The 23248-nt window shown below is 41.8% G+C and overlaps 2 protein-coding genes across 9 annotated transcripts in view; one reads left to right on the top strand and one right to left on the bottom strand.

Moving 5' to 3' along the window:
* The window catches only part of Adat1 (Adenosine deaminase, tRNA-specific 1), a 278918-nt gene that overhangs the window by 205088 nt on the left and 50582 nt on the right, over positions 1 to 23248 (top strand). The window lies entirely within an intron of this gene.
* LOC136864784 (uncharacterized) overlaps positions 1 to 23248 on the bottom strand; it is a 91635-nt gene that overhangs the window by 44967 nt on the left and 23420 nt on the right. For 2 of the 6 annotated variants that reach the window (XM_067142166.2, XM_067142170.2), the window contains exon 1: positions 15321 to 15473. The exons of 2 other annotated variants lie outside the window; for them this stretch is intronic. The gene's annotated coding sequence lies outside the window, so the exon portion shown is untranslated. 2 more of the 6 variants (XM_067142168.2, XM_067142171.2) reach the window with 1 other exon arrangement.

Genomic DNA, 23248 nt, shown 5'->3' with positions numbered 1-23248 from the left:
TAATTCAGACTTTCGTTTTACTGCCCTTATGTCATGTACCGTAGTCTTGAAAGTTCTGACCTAAATATTTATCTGCATCTAGGAGTAAGAATCTCGCAGAACGTGTGCACCTGTCGTCTCTATACATTAGACAAATGTCCGGCTCCATGGCTAAATGGTTAGCGTACTGGCCTTTGGTCGCAAGGGTCCTGGGTTCTATTCCCGGCAGTGTCGGAAATGTTAACCATAACTGGTTAATTCCGCTGACACTGGGACTGGGTGTATGTCGTCTTCATCATTTCATCCTCATCACGACGCGCAGGTCGCCTACAGGCGTCAAATCAAAAGACCTGGATCCGGCGAGCCGAGCTTGTCCTCGGACACTCCCGGCAATAAAAGCCATACGCCATTTCCATTTCATTAGACAAATTATAGTTCAAATCGTTTTAAATTACGAAAGAAAGAATTTTCCTCTTGTCGGGTAAAAATAACCGACTCCGGAGAAAGTATTCCAGGGTTTCGTAAATTACCTTCTACATGCTACCCTCCTCAGCTGTAACAATTTTACCTTTCATTGCAGTAGTAGTTTCAACAAAAGCCATTTGTAAATCGCAAACGATTTATCAATGTGGCAAACACTGGAAGCAGAGACAGGAAGTGTACTCTCGTTACAGCTCTTGCCGTAGGTCATAAACTGCTGAATGGAAAAATGCAGAGAGAGGCCAAAAATACCTAAACGGACAAAACACGTTCTACGCGCTGTAACGGTAGACATTTATCCTCTTCAGCAGCAAAATTAGCGGATAACTTCACTATTAGCACAAATAGCCCAGTAAGATATTTGGCTTATTGAGCAATATACGCCCCAGTCTCTAATACGTGAACTGAATGGAGGAGAGCATATTTACCAGGTCTGGAGTCAGACCAGTACTTCATCTTAAAACCAGAATGATCACCATCACAACCGAAACAGAGATTGTCAATTTGCTCGAGAACAATATACATACAGGGAACGCTTAAAACCATTTGCTGAACTGTGCGGAGGATCCTACATCATCAAGAGTGGGATGTTTAACATGCAATACTGTGAATTAGGGCTGACGACGAAACTCAGGTGTCCCGGTACCAGTTACAGAGTCTATCCGAAGTGAAGATAGCCCGATAACTGTTACATCGTCTACCTGACGATAAGTCGCTGGCGTCGTGTTTTCCCTGCTATGTATTGATTCCCTTTCACCCCTCCGAGATTGCTATTCTGCTCAACCACCATTCTCCCGCTAAATGTAAACTCGCTGTGCCCAGAGAACATTATACCAATACATTTCTTGGACATGAATATGTCTTAGTGCCAGGGGACCATGTGAAAATTTGCGTGACGTGACGAAGTGTGTGACGGAATTTACGTTACAAAATGTTCTACCTAGCAACAGTGACCTTGAGAGGTGCACGTTAGATCTGTAGAAATAGTGTGTGTTTAAGTAGAAGGCACTTGCTTAAGCTATGTAGTATCGTAACACAACCAACTAGTTCTACGCTGCATCAAGTCAGCTGTGGTAGTACTAACATTCAAATCAATGGCCTCCCTCTTACGGCACACACTGTAACTAATATGTAAATCCACACCCTCCTATTTAGGCTGACTTTGATGTTTTATATAGTAACCGTGACCTTGAGAGGTGCACGGGCTGTAGATTTGTATAATAAATAACCTCTGTACCTATCTCTGTCAAATGATGCAAGTAAATCGTTCGTTATCAATATCTGAGTTTCATTTATTGAAAGACATTCATGATCATTAGCTTTTCGCAAAGGGAAAAGTTTATTTTTGATACAATCGAAGCTTTTCTGAAAGCCTACATCAATGGTCGCGCTTTTTCTTGCCTTCGTTATCTAAAAAATATGTATATTTCTGTAAAAATAATCATTGTGTTTGTTTACAATCTGTTTATTAACAGCCATATCCACTTTTCGACTGATTCGCCCATTAGTTGGAATGCTCAAGTACAATATTAGCCCGTTATGCTCTACTTCTGTTAATGAAAGGATTTAATGCGTGGCGCAGTCTAATATCCCCAGCATTGCACAGTGTGTTAAAAAGCTGCACGTAAGGTACAATGCTTCAGCTCCTAGGCACAGCAGTCGGTGTTGAACCTACGCAAATGCAGGAAGATAAATTGTTCCAATTTACTGCGTTTATCCACTGTTTGTGCTCGCCTAATAGCCTAGGCCGGTGCCTTCTACTGGCTCACGATGAGTTTCTTTTTTTGTTTTCTTACAATTTCCTTTACGTCGCAACGACACAGATAGGTCTCATGGCGACGATCAGATAGGAAGGAGAGAAGCAGTTTTAATTCAGGTACAGCCCCAGCATTTGCCTGATGTGAAAATGGGAAACCACGGAAAACCAGCTTATGTTACCGTGCACTATTAATAACGTATTTTCTAGCATGGCCATACCCAGTTTCCTTCACAGCGTTCTTCCAGTGTCCGTCAAGGCATTTAGACACGAGCCAAAACTTCAGAGCTCCAACTTAAAGACTGGCATCCAAAACGTACAGTATATTCTACTAGTTAGCTGAAAGGACATTCCGACAGTAGGAGCATTACCGTCCGTCTGCATACAATTTCATAGAGCAAAAGTTACGCCCCCATCTTAACGTCTTTGAACGGCCTGGCAAATGGAAGGAGACTCGAGATGTTTGTTAAACTCTGCACTTCCTTATTCTACAGATGTATAAGCGCAGTAGAGCTTTCATTTCCCCCAAGTTTGTAGACAAAACGCTGATAGGCATTATAGCCTCTAGTGTAAACTGTATTTTTAAGTAAATCATAGAAGCTAGCAGATCAACTTTTTTTTCTATTTGCTTTACGTCGCACCGACACAGGTAGGTCTTTTGGCGACGATGGGATATGAAAGGCCTAGGAGTGGGAAGGAAGCGGTCGTGGCTTTAAGGTACAGCCCCAGCATTTGCCTGGTGTGAAAAAGGGAAACCACGTAAAACCATCTTCAGGGCTGCCAACAGTGGGATTCGAACCCACCATCTCCCGGATGCAAGTACACAGGTGCGCGCCCCTAACCGCACGGTCAACTCGCCCGGTGATCAGCATTTTTATTGCCCCATAAGTCGGAGGGCTGCTTTACAAAGTATGCACGAGACTAGCAATGACGCACGAATTACCACCACCACCCGTATAGACTAACGTAGCACAGCAAATATAGACGCCACAATCGCACTAGATTATAAGGCAGATTCTACTCCACAAGCACAGTACGGTTGACTATGATGCCTCGTCACTTAATTAAGATCTAACATTGAGTGACATATTTGTAGTAGTAGCAGCAGCACTAATTTTGGATAAGTTACGTAGCTCCACAGTTTCTTTATCTTCACACCAGGCAAATGCGAAGCTTTCAAGTTATTTTTTATAATGCAATGACACGTTCTAATGGTTCGGATTCCACGTAAAGCTCTGGGCCATGTGGATTATGACTAGAAATGAACATTCAAAGATAAAGGTATAGGATTTTCCACCTGTTCAATACAACTTCAAATGTGATAAATTAAAACGTCACATTTTATTAGTAATTTTTAGGTACCGGTTTCGGCATTTTTATGCCATCATCAGCCTTAGGTTAAGCAAACAAGGACATGAGTAAATTACACACACACACACACACACATGAACCTTCTAAAAGTCTAGCAATTCAAAATTGCGTCACAATATATATATATTATGTAATTTACTCAATGTCCTTGTTTGCTTAACCTAAGGCTGATGATGGCATAAAAAATGCCGAAACCGGTACCTAAAAATTAATAATAGAATGTGACATTTTAATTTATATCACATTTGAAGTTGTATTGAACAGGTGGAAAATCCTATACCTTTATCTTTGAATGTAAATCTTTTTTCAATACGGACCAGTTATGAAGTTTTTGACGTTAAAATAGAAATGAACAGCCACGAAAATCTTCCATTCCTCAATACGTTCATTTGGAGAACTAAGGAACGTGTTATGAAAATTACGAAAATAACCACAGATTAAATCGCACAGAGCACGAACAGAGTCATTAGAAAACAGCACGATGAGGCTCAACCGTAATCCTTACCCACAATGGACATAATCATCTCCTGTTGCCCAGATGTCAGGCTTTGGATCTCCTGATGATTAAAGCCAGTTTTCTTATTACTTCGAATCAATGTAATACGTCTTAAGAGTTCAAACTAGTTCGTTTACACAAGGCTAGAATACAAACTGGGTGCATCTTCAATTAAGACCAAAAAGAAAAAAAAGTGGATACTAAGAAATGTGGTAATTAATTGAATGAATAGAGTAATATAAATCGGGAAATCTCCTACATAACCGAGAAGTCTGTCTTCCTTCCAGACCCCTCCCAGAGTTAATTAAGGATTGAAACCCTGCAGTGAGGGGCTGGCTTCAGAGGGAGGCTGCACACTCCCTCTGAAAAGTTAATCCACGTATTCCTCTTCCAGTTTGACGCATTTTTCTTGGGCAGAGTTTCTCGATCAGGATAGAGTGAAATTTGAGCTTTCTAAACAGATCAATCGAGGACACTGAGAACAAACGAAAGATTTTCTGACAAAGTAAAAACCTAGCTTCCCGGTCTCTTAAGTCTTTACTGGGGGTCTTCGAAAATTTCCAAGACCTCTTTAAAATGTATTCTAAGTTTCGAAATGAAGTTAAAGTTTACTAGAATGAACGACATCTGACAGCAATTGAAATGTCTCCTGCCTGCCATAACTCATCTTATAGCAGCTTTTAATGAAATATTTTGAGAGAAATTTCGAACAAAAGCTAAATACATATCCTAAACTATTCTAGCTCTAGGATGTCAAACGTAGAATATCATTCCAAATGGCCTACCGCATAATAAATTTCTATTAAGCCTGATCCTAACATTACGGTGTTTATTTACAGGGTTATTCAGCTAAGTTTCCATCTCAAGTATCTTCTGATCCGTTAAAGATACAGACATTCAGAGTTGAAATTCTCAAATTTTATTAAGGGTCTCGAACCATTGTCAAATGAGTCTCCATCACGTGCTCAACTACGGAGAAACCGGTAGTAACTGTTTTTCTAAACAGGAATATACTAATTTCATCCAGTAGAGTGAGTAGAACAACTAAGAATCGAGCGATAAGTCAGATGATGTGGTTATTTTGCAAATTTCACGAGTAGCCTACTTTAAGATATTAAGGGGTTTCATATGTGAAGGTATTAAGTTAGAAACCGACGCATCACTCGTTCTGATTTAGAGGGCTCGCTGCTTACTCATGACTTGTTTGATAAACACAAAATACCTGAACCATATTGTGACCGGGCGAGTTGACCGTGCGGTTAGGGGCGCGCAGCTGTGAGCTTGCATCCGGGAGATATTGGGTTCGAGCCCCACTGTCGGCAGCCCTGAAGATGGGCTTCCGTGGTCTCAAATTTTCACACCAGGCAAGTGCTGGGGCTATACCTTAAATAAGGCCACGGTCGCTTCCTTCCCACTCCTAGGCCTTTCCTATCCCATCGTCGCCATAAGACCTATCTGTGTCTGTGCGACGTAAAACAAGTTTTTTTTTAAGAACCATGTCGTCAAACGGGCTGTTTATGCTAGCATACCAGCGTAATGTATTCTCATCTCGACCACTGCATGTTGTAAGTACCGTACATCGATCTTACATGTTGACTTTAAGAAGGTCTAAGGAGCCTAAAAATAACTTTCTCCGTTAAATTTTGGACCCATTTTCTTTTTCAATGGCCATGATATTCATTGGCCGGCCCCGTGGTGTAGGGGTAGCGTGCCTGCCTCTTACCCGGAGGCCCCGGGTTCGATTCCCGGCCAGGTCAGGGATTTTTACCTGGACCTGAGGGCTGGTTCGAGGTCCCGGTCTAGAAAGCCAAGAATAACGGCCGAGAGGGTTCGTCGTGCTGACCACACGACACCTCGTAATCTGCAGGCCTTCAGGCTGAGCAGCGGTCGCTTTGTAGGCCAAGGCCCTTCAAGGGCTGTAGTGCAATGGGGTTTGGTTTTATGGCATTCATTGGACTTTGAAGTTGTTGATTTCATTTTGTATAAAGTGTACTCATGTAAAGGACAATAAAGCCCTCTAATTATTACAATTTTACTGTGCTATCTCGTTTCCTTCCCATTCAGCGTCAAGGCGTGAGTGACGCAGCATCACAGCGAGTGGCGTATCGCTTTCAGAACCAAGCCACAGAATTATACGGTATGTACGCCCATAACTCGCATTAAATTACGCTTAAATCGATGGGTGGCCCGCTGTGGTCCCTTGTTTAGGTTTCATGGCCCCCTCACCAGTTCTAGGCTGTCTGTGAATCTACTAATTCGTATCCAGCATCAGTTCAGAGTAAAAGAAACTAATTTGAATACATAGAAATTACTGTGTGTGTTTTAACGTCGCAGCAACTTAAATAGGTTCCCGGCGAAGAAATTACTTTGAACCGCCTACTCGTTTAATGTCTTTAAGGACACCGCCATTTTCAAAAATTCAGGTTGAAACACACTAGGGAACAAATAGTTTTAGAAATGAAGCAAGCTAATAGCTGGGTATAGCAAAATGAGAGCTGGGCTGAGTGGCTCAGACTGTCAAGGCGTTGGCTTTCTGAGCCCAAGATGGCAGATTTGATCCTGGTTCATTCCGGTGGTTTTTGAAGGTGCTTAAATACGTCCCCCCGTGTCGGTAGATTTACTGGCACGTAAACGAACTCCTGCGGGGCACAGTTCCGGCGCATCGGTGTCTCCGAAAACCGTAAACGTAGTTAGTGGGACGTAAAAACAATAACATTAATTTTGTAAACAGAGAATTTTGATCAGATTTTTACATCTTTGGTTTGGTATTTTAGTTGAAGTGGAGCTGCAATGGAGATTTTATGCCTGTACCTCTATGTTGATGTAATTTGAACAGCAATATTCTAATTTTTAAAAGGGTTCATCACAAATTGACACAGTGAAAAACTAATGATGTTTTTATACATACATTGTGCATTACTGTAGCCTACATCAAAATCGAAGCCAAGCCTATTTCGGTGGCAGGATCTGTTTCAGACCAGATTCTCCTCAGGATTATCTCCAGGAGGTAGGGACTTCGTGGTTACTACTCCATTGCGAGAATGAATTATCAAACCCCTTTATTCTGGGTTTCTATACAACGGTGCAATTCGCTATTAAAAACTCGAGGAGATAACTGTCATTCAGTGAAAGTCAGCACCCTTTCCATTTCTTCTGGTGTCGAAACTGGGAAACAGTGAAAAACTAGTCCAAGGAGAGTCGATGACTGGATTTGCCTCCAGTTGATACCTGAACTCGTGATAAGCGTTGACCAGACAAACACTGCGTTATCCATGTATGAACGAACCTTTGGGTGTCAAACGGTACGAAAAAACACAGTTCTTTCTACATCAAATGTGAACAGAGTACCGTTCTGTGCAAGTCTCAGATAAAAAATGGGTTGTAAATCTTGCAGTAATTTCCATAGTACAATACTAGCTTTACGTGTAACAAGCCTTGGAGTTTTCCGCATATCCTTCGAGAACATTGGTGTACAGTGAAAATCAAAAGTATTCGGACACTTCAGCATCTTCAATGTAAAAGTTAATACATTCACTCATATGGGTAGGAAGTGAAATTCGGCATGTCAGATGTATTACTGGTGAGGTCAGACTCCTTGACTGAATGGTCAGCATTGAGGCCATCGGTTCAGAGGGTCCCGAGTTCGTTTCCTGTCCGGGTCTGGGATTTTAATCACGTCTGATTAATTCTCGAGAACTAGGTTTATGCGGTTGTCCCAACACTTATCTTCATATTGACACAATATATCACACTGTCAACCAACAGAGAAACACGCAGTAGTGGATACATCGCTGCAGATAGCGTTGGCATCAGGAAGGGCATCTGGCTGTAAAACAGGGACAAAGCCATATGTGCGACTCATTTCGCATCCGCGACTCCACAGCTGTGGGAAAAGGTGGTAGGAGGATTTATTACTAGTGAGCATACTTCTGAAAACAAGCGGGGTCTGTTTACCCGATCCTTTCATGTGTCTTATCGAAACAATTTGGGAAGATGGCCTGCTCTGCACTCCAAAAGTATTCGGACAAGTAATGAAAGTGCGAAACAAATGAGAGTTGTGCCATCACTCACGTGTTTCAGAACCGGATAGAGCCTTAGGAGTAAATGCGGCACATTGCCAGCAAGTGGACAACAGTGAAAAAGAGGAACAAACAATGGGTCACAAAGATAAGGAGATGACACATGGTGAAAATTTATTAGAAGGCTACATAAACAATTAAGATCATTGAATGAGGTAAGCCGGCTTGTTAATAGATCTCGTTCAACTGTTTACGATGTAACTGACAAATTCGGCAGGGACAAACCCGTCCAAAACAGGCCAAGAACGGAATGACCGCAAACCCTCACACCATACGATAAATGTGTTATCCATCGATATAGCAGGGGTAAAAAAGAAACCCACCTCAGTGCTCCGAAGATTGCAGCTGAACTACAGAACAACGGCGTCAGTTTCTGCGAGCTCAGTGCTGCGTGTTTGTAATCGTGAAGGGTCCCGGGGGCGAGAACTTCGGAAGAAGTTCTGGATGAATGAAACTAACTGGAAAAGAATACTGGAATTTCCTTTGAGATATAAAGATTTTGAAAAACAAGTGATATGGTCTGTTGGGAGAGTAAATTCAACGTTCGCTTCAGATGGAAAGTCGAAGGTATGAAGGAAAGCGAACGCTGAACTGGAGTATCAGAATATCTGTCCCAACTGTTAAGTAATGGAGGTGGCTCTGCATATGTGTGGGGCTGCATGAATGCATTCGTTGTGGGGAAGCTCCACATTATTGATGGTGTAATGGACATCGGAATATCCCTGAACACCCTCAGGCAAGAACTACCAGCCAGTGCGGAGAACGTGGGGATGACTGACGACAGGGACTATGACCCCAAGCATACTGCTCATAATGTCAAACTGTAGCTGTTGTGTAACTCCCGAACACCTACATACTCCACCCCATCCCGATATTAATTCCATTTAGCATATGCGAAGCCTTTCGAAGAACAAGAAAAATACTACCAGGCGAGTTGGCCGTGCGGTTACGGTCGCGTAGCTGTGAGCTTGCATCCGGGAGATAGTGGGTTCGAACCCCACTGCCGGCAGCCCTGAAGATGGTTTTCCGTGGTTTCCCATTTTCACACCAGGCAAATGCTGGGGCTGTACCTTAAGGCCACGGCCGCTTCCTTCCCACTCCTAGGCCTCTCCTGTCCCATCGTCGCCATAAGACCTATCTGTGTCGGTGCGACGTAAAGCAGATAGCAAAAAACTGAAAACAAAGATCTCAAACATACTTTGCTGGCTGAATGGGCACTAATACCTCCGAGAGTAACTGCACTTTACATGAACTCTATGCAACGTAGGCCTACACTAAACACTGTATTCAAAGCTAAAGGATATCCAACAAAGTATTGAAATAACAGTGTTGTAGGATAAAGTATGCGTTTTTATTTTTGACTGGAACACTCAAGTGTCTAAATACTTTTGACGCGCAAGATAGTAACCTTTATGTATTTACGTGTTTCTAATATTTATATTTTCCTTACTTTCGTCAGTGCTTCTGCCCGATACTTTGTATGACTGCGTATTCCAGCTTACATATGTATAATGTAACTTTACGAGTAAACGGCCTAAGAAGCTTACGGTGTCTGGATACTTTTTGTTCACACTGTAATTAGCTTGCATTCGAGAGATGGTGGGTTTTAACACCACCATCGACTGCCCTGGAGATAATATGCGGTTCCCCCATTTTCAGTCCAGAAAGATGTTGGGGCTCTACCTTAATTTGAGGCTACGGCAGCTTCCTTTCCAGCCCGGGCAGTTTTCTATTCCATTGCCGCCGAAAACCTATCCAATTATGTTTAGGTTAAACCGCTAGCAAAAACTAAGTTGTATTGTTAAGAGTTCTTGATAGGCATTGCAGTCAAGCTAAATTCGATACGTATTATTTACACACAGCGAGCACCAAGTCCGAGTTCCGCAAGGAAACCCTTGGGCACGTTCGATACACAGCTACAGGTACTACGGGATTATGGTGGTGGGTAGGGGTCGGATTTATATATCACTAGCTGATGTACCCCCGTGCTTCGCTACGGGATTCTCAGAAAGACTGATTTTATGGATTTCCTAACTAAAGTCAAGATAGGTTATTAGAAAAACGTCAGTAGGAATGTAAGGATTAAAAGCAATGTTATCATATAAAATACTCGATCAAAGGAAAAACAGCACATTTTCTCACTTTTAACGAAGAGTACTACGGCACCGATCTAACAGTCCAAAGTTCCAGAGCTGGAACGACCTGGTTGTAGACTGCCGTGAACACTCCTATGTTCGCGTTCTTCCGTGAAATATGCAAACTGCACATTCCAATCAGTGCCTCAGAGTAGGGATTGAATAGCTCGATCCAGTGTGTTACGTACAATAGTATCAGAAAATTTCTGAACCGGAGGAACGGCATGCTAAAGAAGAAAGGTATCTAACTCTCCAGCTACTTCACGCCAATATTCAGGCAGACTGTTACACTCTGTACGACCGGGCAAGTTGGCCGTGTGGTTAGGAGCACGCAGCTGTGAGCCTGCATCCAGGAGACAGTGGATTCGAACTCCACTGTCGGTAGCCCTGAAGATGGTATTCCTTGGTTTCCCATTTTCACACCAGGCAAACGCTGGGGCTGTAAATTATTTAAGGCCAAGGCCGCTTCCTTCACACTCCTAGCCCTTTCCTATCCCACCGTCATCGTAAGACCTATCTGCGTCGGTGCGACGTAAAGCGAATAAAAAGAATACTCGGTACGCAGCAGTAAACCTATCTATCGGGAGTGGCAAGAGAAGACACAAAGCACGTCAGAACAAACAACGCTCAATGTAACATTATTGTTAATCAATTGTATGAGCTTTCTAGTTGTAGGCCTTCACATTTAGTTTTCTTTCGACTCTGTAATATTAGGACGTCTTATAAAATTATTTATAGCGTAGAGTGTAGTTCCTTATCTCCGACTTTACCGATGTTCATTAAATTCTGCTTACCCATGTTCTCGTGACTGCGCTGATATGGACTTGGTAACAAAAAACCAAATTCATGAATATCTCTGTGTTCATAGTCGGTAACAATGTATAAGGCATAAATGATCGGAAATTTAATAGTATATAACTTTAGTTATGTAGTATTTATCGATACGCCAATAACAAATATTTGAAAATTAAATTTTAGGCCTTCCCCTAAACTACCATTTCATACAGCGTGAATACAGTCCTTTGTGGGCTAGATTATATCGGCTTATTACCCCGACTTTGCATACCGTTTTTCGTTAAGATATGACCACTAATAACATAAAATTTTAGGGTTCCCTCTAAACTACCGTTTCGCTCAGCGCGAATAAAATTATTTATGGCCCAGATTGTAGCGACTTACTCCCCGACTTTGCATACCGATTTTCATTACATTCCCTTCAGTCGTTTTTTCGTGATGCGTGTACATACATACAGAAATTACGGAAAATTGAAAAGTGCATTTCCTTGTTATTGTGGACAAGACAGATACAGAAATACCATCCTTTTTAAATTCTGAGCAATGTACAGACAAAACTCATTTTATATATATCATTTTCCTGGTCTCTTCACAAAATAAAATTGAACACTTTTCTACTTTTTGTGAACATGAAGAGACAGTAGATTGTCACATAAATGAACGGTTTACTTTATTTCATCATTAAGGCATATTTGACAAAATAAAGTACAAGTGCGTATTTTTGGTCATATTATAGCAGTTGTCGTTCTCAAATTATTATTCACATGTTGCATGCAAATAATGTCGCGTTTGGTTATTTTGTGTTTCCTACATACACACCTTTTTCTACCGCTTTTCCCCCCCACATCTGTGGGGTAGCGGGCGCTTACTGTGAAGCACATGTGAATTTGGCCGTGTTTTACGGCCGTATGCCCTTCCTGACGCCAACCCTATATGGAGGAATGTAATCACTATTGCGTGTGTCTGTGGTAGTTGGTAGTGTAGTATGTTGTATGAATATGAAAGTGTTGAGACACAGACACCCAGTCCTCGGGTCAAAAGAATTGATCAGACGTGATTAAAATCCCCGACCCGGCCAAGAATCGAACCCGGGACCCTCTGAACCGAAGGCCTCAACGCTGACCATTCAGCCAATGAGTCGGACTCCTACATACAGTATGCCTTCATTATAGACTTGCGCCTTTCACCGATCAGTCCGCAAGCATCTGTGAATAAAATATAAACGCTTCCACAATCCTCTACTTCCAACTAAGTAGGTCCGTGGCCTCGTTTAGTTCCACGCTTCTTATTCAATAATTAAAAACAGAGTCCAATTATCGTCACCTTGGTCTCCCTCCACTTGTTTTACAGTCCATGGCAGAGTTCATTATTCTTCAAGGTAACCTACCTTCCTCTATTCACCTCAGGTGTCACTACCACCCAAGTCTACATACAGCTTGACCCATGGAGATTATCCCTAACTTAACCTTTCTCCTAGTTTTGAGCATCCTCCCAACATAGTTCCCACCTGTTTGTACCAGCAATTATACTTTCGTGCCTGTTACTTCTAAACATGGTAACAATCCCCCCCCCCCCCCCCCCCAGAGTCCACCCAGCTTTCACTCCTGTACAGCAAAATCCGCATAGACCGATGACATTTTGTACTTGAATGCAGGTTAAATGTTACAGGTTTTGCAAGCAAAATGTTGTCAAAATAGAAAACAAAGCTCAAGTACCACTTTAATTCATTTCGCTGCTTTCAAATGTTTTGTCTACGTTGTTCACTGCTTTCAATCTTTGGATTTACGAAGCAGTCATCTTTCATCTTACTATAAACTCATTAGAAAATATATTTCCTAATTTAACTCTATTGAACAGTAAACTCAGACATGATGGCAATATAAATATTCAGCTATAGGCACAGTGATGTATAATTCTGCTAAATTGCTGTGGAATATTCCATTATGAGGAGATGAAATGGCCCAAGAGAGTTTGTCCAAGTCAATCATCACAATCAGCAATGTAACAACTCTGAAGTACAACTCTTACACAAAATATTTACAAAACGAGGGATTGAAATCTGTATTATAAATGCACATCAGAGTGGGGAAGGCAGCAAGCAGATTCTCTCTTCCTCCTTCAAAGACTGTCGGACTGGTAAAATGAGAAACTTACTGTTGATTTGGCCAAAAATGGTCCATTTTTGCAAAGAAAGAAAAGGCATTTATGTTGACAATCGGACTGCAGTGAGAATTGATGGTAGAATGAGTTCTTTGTTCAGGGTATTCACAGGGATTAGACAAGGCTGTAATCTTTCACCTTTGCTGTTCGTAGTTTGCATGGATAATCTGCTGAAAGGTATAAAGTGGCAGGGAGGGATTCAGTTAGGTGGAAATTTAGTAAGCAGTCTGGCCTATTCTGAGGACTTTGTCTTAATGGCAGATTGTGCCGAAAGCCTGCAGTCTAATATCTTGGGACTTGAAAATTGGTGCAATGAGTATGGTTTGAAAAGTAGCCTTTCCAAGACTAAATTGATGTCAGTAGGTAAGAAATTCAACAAAACTGATTATCAGATTGGTGATGCAAAGCTGGAATAGGTATTTCAAGTATTTAGGTTGTGTGTTCTCCTAGGATGGTACTATAGTAAGTGAGATTGAATCTACAATGATTGCTGTTAGAAACATGTGGGAACAATGGCAGGAGGGTACTCTGAAGGAGGAGATAAAGGCTAAGTTAGGAATGAACACTATGGATGAAGCTGTACGCATAACCGACTTCGGTGGTGGGATCGTGTGAGGCGAATGGAGGAGGATAGGTTACCTAGGAGAATAATGCACTTATGGAGGGTAAGAGAAGTAGCGCGAGACCAAGACGACAATGGTTAGACTGTTTCTAACGATTTAAAGATAAGAGGTATAGAACTAAATGAAGCCACAGCACTAGTTGCAAATAGAGGATTGTGGCGACGTTTAGTAAAATCACAGAAGCTTGCAGACTGAACGCTGAAAGGCATAACGGTCTACAATGATGTTTAATAATAATAATAATAATAATAATAAATACAGGTATACCGTATACACGTATATACGTTGCATTTTTAAAAATATTACCATTTTCGGAATTTGATTCGTTTAGCCGAAAGTCTTTCATATAATAGCAAAGTCACTGTATCGAAAATTGCATTAAGCGCTTTGAAGAAAGACGAGATATACGAAGTTTAATGATTATAAAAATCAAATATCTAATCAGCATATGTATAAATGTTTTCTTCGTCTTATTTCACAGATTAATGCACTTAATGAATGGTCTCTACGTCATGTTGCAACTCACTGAATGAGATAAGTAATTCCCACTACCGGTAATCAAAAGTCGAAAATTCCAGAGGAAAAATTCAGGCTGAAAGATGTTGGTTCATAGTTGAATGGAACAAGAACATTTTTAACTACGGTATTGAAGTCTTTGCGTATTTGATTAGCATTGTGAAATGATCAAGCAAAGCCTTTTAAAAGTTAACACATTATTGGGGAGGGGGGGGGGGAAGAAAATCGCCAAATTAACCCGTCTCCAGACACTTCGTACGTCGAATAGCATATCGCTTGTACGTTTTGGAGACGGCAAAATGACTACAATATCCATTAAAACTAAGACACAATGCGACTTGACTGGGGAATAACGGTATAATACACCAGAACCGGCTATTATTACACTCAAATGGTCCTCAGTATATTTCCCTTTCATCAGAAAAGAAAATGTCATGTGATGCAATGTTGATATCGACCAGCAAATTTTCCGGTTCACCCGCTTGTACGTCTTAGGGACGACAAACTACAATTTCAATTAAGACTAAAATACAATGCGACTTGACTGCGGAATAAAGGTATAATACACTAGAACAGACTATTATTACACTCAAATGGTCCTCAATACATTTTTCTCTCATGAGAAAAGAAGACGTCATGTGGTGCAATGTTGATATCGACCAGCAAATTTTCCAGTTCATTAAATAGGAATCCTATATAAATTGAAATGTCTACTACTTAACAACACAAATCTTACAGCCAGTGCCGTAACGCAGGTCTGACTTACTATTTACAGCCAATTATTTTACCTGAGTCAAATCACGGTCTTGAGATGAGTCAAACACGTGTTACGGCACCGCTTGCAAGCACAAACTGAAGCCCCGGCAGAGAGAGACACATTCCTCGCGCAGGGCAATGAATGGGTTCCTCCCGATTGCGTAAGAGACGTACTTGTTACTGATGTGGTCCAAAAATAAGCTCAGACTTGCTGCTCCAAGCGCTGCACAATGTCAATACGCTCCGACACCAAGGCGAACTATTTGTAACTGGGCTACGCTTCCAATAGTTATTAACCTAGCCAAGGCGCCAAAGCCTCCTATTGGTCAGTTGCGTATCGCATTCTGCTCGGTTACTGGTTGGCGTGGAGCCAGGCTTGGATTTTAAAACTCTCCCTCCCCTCGACCACAGCACGGTGTGTCATGCGAAGTGCACGTGCTGCATAGCTTCTCCCGCTACTGACCTGGCCGCCGCAAACGCGGACAGGATTTGTTTATTTATTTATTTATTTATTTGTTTGTTTCTCCCAGAGATTTTTGACCATGACCATGGATGTGCACAAAAATAATGAGGTCCGTTGAATATCGCACTGTTGCACTTGCTCTCGTGATGCATCCTATTCCATTACGTTATGCTCTAAGAAAATTTACCACTCGAAATGACAAACGTCAATATGGTTCATGTACGAAGTAAAACTGTAGATTCCATGATGTATTGACTACGATATTTGAAGTGAAGTAGAACTATAGTATTCAAATTCGCAGAAAGAACCTTCAGCGAGGGGGGCAAGGGGGGGGGGGAGGAGGGGTCAGACATGAAAGGTTGCTAGTACAGGCAAATTGGAACAATGGTAGAAGAGCTTTCAGAACGACCCGAGAAAGGCTAAGTTGGGAAAGAATATGTCAAAGGAATCTGCGGGAGCGCGGTTCAGACATGAAAGTTGGTGAAAGTTTGCTAGTACAGGCAAGTGGGAACAATGGTCTAAGAGCTTTCAAAATGTCGAAAGGCCAAGTTAGGAAAGAATATGTCAAAGAAATAAGTGCGAAGAGCTCGTTTTATATTGTTGGGTCACATGATGCAAATGAAAGAGGTTAGGGCACCTAGAGGGGCGGTGTTGATAAGCTAAGCCGAGAGACGCTTCAGAAAAATGAGGAACGCAGCATCTAAGGAAAAGTCTCAGCAATTGGTGGAAACGGGCGAGATTAGTTCATTCAGGGGGAATTCCAGACTGAATAATAATAACAATACTGTAAGAATGGAAGGTGGGGCGTAAAATAAATAATGTTATAGTGTATGTAGGCTATGTATTAACAGAAATTTCGAAAAGGAAACAGGTCTCATAGACAAAACAAGCATGTCTCTCCGACGAAATGTAACCTTTCTTTTTTTTTAACGTCCGATGACTTAGATGTTAGGCCCATTTAAACAACAAGTATCATCGTATTTTTAAAATAGGGATGAATTTCAAACGATGACAAAATGTAGGATAAATAATAATGTTATTGGTTATCTGGTATCATGTAGGATTCGACAATGGTGAACTAAACAAATCACTAAAGCGTCCAACGCACAGAACTTCAGTGAGATGGGTTTCGGATCAGTGTAGCCTGTTAACAGAAGCGTTTTACCCATTTCAGCTCATCATCTGAATAATTGTTTTAAGGAAAGATAAATTTAACTTCAATCAGCTTTTATCTTACTTCTACCAGGCTGAGTGGCTCAGATGGTGAAGCGCTGGTCTTCTGAGTCGAAATTGGTGGGTTCGATCATGACTCAGTCCAGTGGTATTTGAAGGTGATCAGATACGCCAGCCTCGTGTCAGTAGATGTACCAGCACGCCAAAGAATTCATACCGGACAAAATTCCGGCACTTGGCGTCTTATACGTACTTAGTGAGACGTAAAAATAATACCATTATTGTTATATTTTTTCCAAAATGCTCTTACACGTCTCGCTCTCTCTCTGTCTATCTACTTACCGAGCAAGTTGGCCGTGCGGTTAGGTCGCGTAGTTCTGAGTTTGCATTGGGGGGGGGGGGATGGTGGGCTCAAATTCCACCGCCGGTAGCCCTGAAAATGGTTTTCCGTGGTTTCCCACTTTCACACCAGGGGCTGTACATTAATTAAGATCCCGGCCGCTACCTTCCCATTCCTAGCCCTTTCCCATCCGTGCGTCGCCGAAAACCGTCGATGTGTTAGTGTGACGTTAAACCACTAGCAAAAAATAAGTACAATTAGTGTATTAATCAAACTCAGATGATGAGATTCTTCGATATTCGACCATAAAGGGAACTCCGTTAGACGTCCAGGACCGAGTCATTTAATATTGCGAACAGATTAGAGCAGATGAACTCGATGATTGGTCCTGTGAACAGCAACCGTCGTCTTAGTTTCTAGTTAGTAAACTCGTGTCCTCCTCCCGAGGTGGTGCAGCTCTTTTCAGGCACACCCCCATTGGAGGTGAGCGAGCTGCATGTACCATTTCAACCACATACCAGCCCTCCTACCATTCTTAAATTTCTAACCGTGCTAACCGTTACGCTACGAAGGCGGACAGTTTCTAGATGCAACAGTTACATAGTGATGACCAGATTAGCGCAGGGTATGGAGTGTTCAGAAAGAAAGATAATGGAAGCTTTTGCAATGTGGTGTTACAGAAGAATGCTAAAAGTGAGATGGATAGATCGATTCACTAACGAAGAGATACTGAATCGAATTGGTGAGAGGATATCGACTTGGCTGAATTTGACGAGAGAAGAGATAGAATGACAGGACACACCTTAAGGCATCCGGGACTTGTTCTTTTGAGGGAAGTTTGGGCGGTAAGAACGGCAGGGGTAGACCAAGGTATGAATAAGACAAGCAGATTAGAGCAGATGTAGGATGTAGTAGTTACGTAGAAATGAAAAGCTTAGCGCAGGATAGGGTGGCATTGAGAGCTGCATCAAACCAGTCTTTGGAATGATGACTCAAACAACAACAACAATGGAGTGCTGTATCAAGTCAGTATATGTTCAGGTGACCCAAAGATCATCATCAGCGAGCTCGATAGCTGCAGTCGCTTAAGTGCGGCCAGTATCCAGTATTCGGGAGATAGTAGGTTCGAACCCCACTGTCGGCAGCCCCGAAAATGGTTTTCCGTGGTTTCCCATTTTCACACCAGGCAAATGCTGGGGCTGTATCTTAATGAAGGCCACGGCCGCTTCCTTCCCACTCCTAGCCCTTTCCTGTCCCATCCTGACCTATCTGTGTCGGCGCGACGTAAAGCAACTAGCAAAAAGAAAAAATCATCATCATCATCATCATCATCAACAACGGTAGTTTAGTCACGCTTGATCAGCCAGAGTTGGCCGATGTTCGTCAAGACTCGAGTTAGCACTGGAAGTGAGTTACTTTCTAATCTCAACTCGTTAGTCTCAAGCCTGACTGACCATTTGTCGCTTACCAGTTGAGATTATACGGAATGAGGTCTCAAAACATCGTTAGCATTAAACTCAGATATAAACAGTAGCCCTCCTGAGAATATCACTCTGTTCTCTTAGAACATCATCCTTACAAAGAACGATACAGTCAGCTGTGAACTTGCATTCTGGAGATGGTTGGTTTGAAGATTGTTTTACATGGGTTCCCATTTTTACACCAGGCAAATGGTGGGGCTGAATTTACTGAAGTCCACGAGCCCCCCCCCCCTCCCATAGTCGCCGAAAACCTATCTGAGAGCGACTTTAAAAACCACTACTACCGAGAGCTTTGGCTACGCGGTTTCGGCACGTGGCTGTGAGCTTGCATTCGGGAGATGGTGAATTTACCAGCAGCCCTGAAGATGGATTTCAGTTGTTTTCCACGTTTATGCCAGGTAAATGCTGGACCTGTAGCCTACCTACTTCATTATTAAGACCAAGGTCGCTTCCTTCCCAGTCCGAGCCCTGTCCTATCCCCTCGTCAAAAAGATCTGTCTGTGCCGGTGCGACGTAAAATAAATAGAAAAAGAAACACTAGCAAGATTTTTTATGTATTTGTTTTACATTTAAAGGCAAAGGCGAATATTCGAAAGTAGACGCTTTCATGGGTACGAGATGGAGTAGAGTAGTTACCTACCGAGTGAGTTGGCTGCGCGGTTAGGGTCGCGTAGCTGTGAGCTTGCATTCGAGGGACAGTGGGTTCGAGTCGTGTCCTTTTCCGTGTTTTCCCATTTTTAGACGAGGAAGATTCTGCAGTGGTACCTTAATTAAGGCCACGACCGTTTGCTTCCCTGTCGTAGCACTTTCCTCTCCCATCGTTGACGTAAACCGATCCACATTGGTGCGACGTTAAACCACTAGTAAATAAAAAGTACTTACCCCTAGGCTATTCCTAATGTGTTTGCTCCCATGAATGTCGTCTTTCTTGGTCTTTGATTTCGTTCTTCAAGATAGTTCCGACCATAGACATATAGATTTAGACTGGCAATGAGCAGCAGGATTCTGAAGCCGGAAGCGTGCGGCCGCGGCTTTAATGTAAAATAGTAGCCGAAACGGGAATGTTGGACAGGAGATAATTAAAATAATTAAAAACACGTCGAAATAATTACAATAACATTGATTAATTAGACCTATTAGGTCCTTTATTTTACTGTTGAAAAAAAAAAGGACTGGTAGGTCTATATAAATTTACCAATGCTTAAAAATAACCAACCTGTTTTATAATAGACCGATCTTTGGTCAAATCTGTTTCCATTCAGCTCTCTTACAGCATGATTCGGTTGTGTCCCATTTGCGATCACAGCAAAATTTGTCCCATTTGCGATCACTCCCATTACAGAGGAAAAAGGAATGCGAAGAAATACCACTTCGTGTCCCATTTGCGATCACTGTAAAATTATCAGCAGCCTGTCTGGGTTTTCCAACGTCCATGCAGCAGAGGAACTTCTAATTAGGGCGTACTCCAGATAACCGTGTGACAAGCCTAGGCTCAGGAATTTACCCAACACGTCCCCTCTCTCTTGAACTTTTTGGAGGTAATATTAGTCTATAGTTTTCAACATACAGACATGGACAAAAGTATTCATACCCCTAGCCATCCAAAACAAAATGCTTTATTCCTGGACCAATACGGAGTACAGGTCAAAATTACAAAACCAAACGTATACCTTGTACAGCAGTGGTCATTACAAAGCACAAAATAAACTGGAAGTAAATAACAGTACATAACAAAGCAACAAATGCGTACTCTATGACACTACTTGTCTGGACATAAGTATTCATACCTTACGTGTAAAAATGGGGGTTTGAACGAATAAACAGAAACCTTGGTTGTTCCATGGCATTAGTTGTGTAGTAGATGCAGAGAGAGACGGACTGATCAGCTGGTCACAGATGGCACTACTCCAACGGCGAGGAAAACTAGGGAAACGTCTGTTGAAGAGAGAAGACTTATTCTACGCCTTCACCACCAAGGGAAATCGTATTCCGAGGTCGGAAACATCATTGGAAGAAGTAAACCAACTGTGCAAAGCATCATACATAGGTTAAAATGACAGAATGTTCTTATAAGCAAGAAAAGAAGTGGACGTCCGAAGAAACTGACCGCACAGAAGAAAGGTTCATAGTAACCACAATTAAAAACAACCACGCACTACATCTTCGGCAATAGCATCGCAGCTGGCAGAATATTTCCATCATGCAGTGTCACACAAAACAGTCAGGAGCTTCCTTCATCGTGCTGGGTATCGATCTAGGGTCCCAGAAAGAAACCGCACATAACGAAAATGAATCGACGGAAGAGACTACAATTTACAAAAGAATATGTGACGAAAGATAATGCGTTTTGGTCGACAGTGATGTTTACAAATGAGAGTAAATGTAATACTTTCCGAAGTGATGGTCGCATTTTAGTGTGGAGACGCCCTAACACAGAGCTCGATGAGCAGAACCTCGGTTACCACTGTGAAGCACGGCGGGGGTGGGGTTATGGTGAGGGGCTCAATGGCCGCATCAGGTGTCGGAGAGTTTCTATTTATGAATAGATTTCAATATTTGAACATCCTGAAAGAAAACGTTCGCAAAAGCGCCGAAGAGCTTAGGATTGCTAATGAGTTTTACTTCCAACACGACAATGACCCCAAACATACGGCGGAAATTGTTCGTTTGTGGGTACTCTACAACACGCCGCACACATTAACAACACCTTCCCAATCGTCGGATACAACCCCATCGAACATCTATGGAAGGAATTGGAGTCCAGACTAAGAAAACAGGTAAACCACACTTGAAACCGTTATTACAACAAGAATGGGAGAACATTTCATCTGAACTAACACGAAAACTGGTGTTCTCAATGCCCAGCAGGTTAAAAGAAATAATATACAGGAAAGACAAACAAACGCGCTACTGATCGTGTTGATAATATCTGTTTCTTCATTGAGTTGTGAACTTCTGGAATACGGTATGAATACTTATGTCCAGATAAGTAGTGTCATGGAGTACGAATTTGTTGCTTTGTTATGTACTGTTATTTACTTCCAGTTTATTTTGTGCTTTTTAATATACACTGCTGTACAAGGTATACGTCTGGGTTTGTAATTTTGACCTGTACCCCGTACTGGTCCAGCAGTAAAGCATTTTGTTTTGGGTGGGTTGGGGTATGAATACTTTTGTCCATGTCTGTACTTATTCCGGGTGTAGACATCCATCTTTGATGTAAGTTTTGTTATTATCTGCGTACTTACTTGAGGCAAGCCCTGTGCTTTATATAATGGATACTCTTATAGAAATTTACGGGAAAGTCAAGGATGTTTGGCGACATGGGTACGTTCAAAATAGAAGAAATCCCAGTGTAAAGGCAGAATAGTGTGTCAAAACGATACGGTGGTGAGAATAATCGATCATCAGTGCGTTCCTGACGAGGTGAACTTGGACGTAAAGAAAGCTACATTCCGGGCGAAGAAGCGATCCCGCGAGGACAACAGTAAGGCATTTCCTCAGGTATTTGACGAAGAAATTCAGCCTATACTAAACAGGGGTTACGAATTCGTTACAAGGACGTCACAGTTCTACACTTTAAAGAGTGAGGAGTACCGAAACACAAACCATACTCAAGGAGTAAAAAAAAGAGCCAAGAATTTCCGTCGATATTCTTCGTGAAGAAATCCCAAAAATGTCTGACGAGGAGAATTTTCTCCTGGCCGATGATGGTGTAAAAGGTAGGTTTTATCTTGCTTTTTAAAGCTCATTTGACCGCCATTATACCTACAACCTCATATTTAAATGGGTTTTACTCAAGGGCTGCTCGTACGTGGAACCTTATACCATCTGAGGTAAAGCTACTTCCTCTTCCTCACTTCCTCCGCGAAGTAAAGAAAATGTATATGTAAATATAAACCTATATGTGATGTATATAACTTGTATAAATTAGAATTGCAAGAAGGATGGGTGCAAGTACAGGTGTATGTGGGCGAATGTGTATGCGTGCGCGGGTGTGAGTGTGAGTGGTTGTGAATGAGTGTGTATACAGGGGTCTGAGTGAGAGTATAAATGGCTGGGTGTTCTTACTCTATTATTTTCAGGATAAATCAAGATAATTATTATTCTAAGGGTACAGTGTTTGTAGTGTAAATATGTAAATTTAAAATTGTCTACATAAGTTTGTATGTAAATATTCAGTAGAGTTTATGTACACATGTGGAGATGGAGGCACTTCCGTGTATGTGGGGCTTGCCCTTTCTCCATCTACCACCCCTAAATTGTACATGTACAATTTAAGGAAAATAAATAATAATAATAATAATAATAATAATAATAATAATAATAATAACCTCCTCTAAACATAACGTACATGTGAGTCATATTTAGTGTCTGTTAATCTATCCCGATGTTAACGCATCAGACTCAAACGGCAAACTTAAGTAATTTAAACAGAAAAATTAAGCAATTTATTGAGTTTCAACATAAGAATCCTAGCACGTGGTTTTCGCCAGTTACTTGAGGACTGTCCCCTTATGCCAGTCCTTCAGAAGCGAATTCCCTCACAGGAACCTGAGTGTAAGTCATTATGTTCTCACTGATAAGAGTGATCGCAAATGGGACGACACTCGTGATTCACACTCATTTTCAGGTTTGTTTGTTT

The sequence above is a fragment of the Anabrus simplex genome, chromosome 2 (genome assembly GCF_040414725.1).
Source record: "Anabrus simplex isolate iqAnaSimp1 chromosome 2, ASM4041472v1, whole genome shotgun sequence".
NCBI classification, from domain to species: domain Eukaryota; kingdom Metazoa; phylum Arthropoda; class Insecta; order Orthoptera; family Tettigoniidae; genus Anabrus; species Anabrus simplex.
The sequence above is the reverse complement of the archived record's forward strand: the minus strand, read 5'-3'. Positions and strand labels throughout refer to the sequence as shown.